A 363-nucleotide genomic window follows, 5' to 3' on the forward strand; every position below is an offset into this window, starting at 1 on the left:
TTCACTTGAATTGCCACCTTCCTTCAGTACAAAGAAGTGGACAAAACCATTTCTAAAAAGAACTTTAGCGGCTTCTTCTTTCACGGCTTAAGTACTTCTAATTAGGTATTTAATGCCACTACAATTTAATACTTAACGATTATTTTTCATGCAGATATAGTCTCCTTTTAATTAACCTAAATGATTTAAACAAAAAAATATGATGTCATACATTAGAGATTGACGTCATGTTTCCAAAAATCGCCGTTCTTTTGATGCAAATGCAGATAAAGCATTCTAAAGAATGCAGTTTTGTGTAGATTAAACGGCTAGGTACAAAGATATGAACATCATTGCCATACAAATCATTCTGGTAAGACAAAT

This window comes from Octopus bimaculoides, chromosome 24 (assembly GCF_001194135.2).
Source record: "Octopus bimaculoides isolate UCB-OBI-ISO-001 chromosome 24, ASM119413v2, whole genome shotgun sequence".
Classification (NCBI taxonomy): Eukaryota; Metazoa; Mollusca; class Cephalopoda; order Octopoda; family Octopodidae; genus Octopus; species Octopus bimaculoides.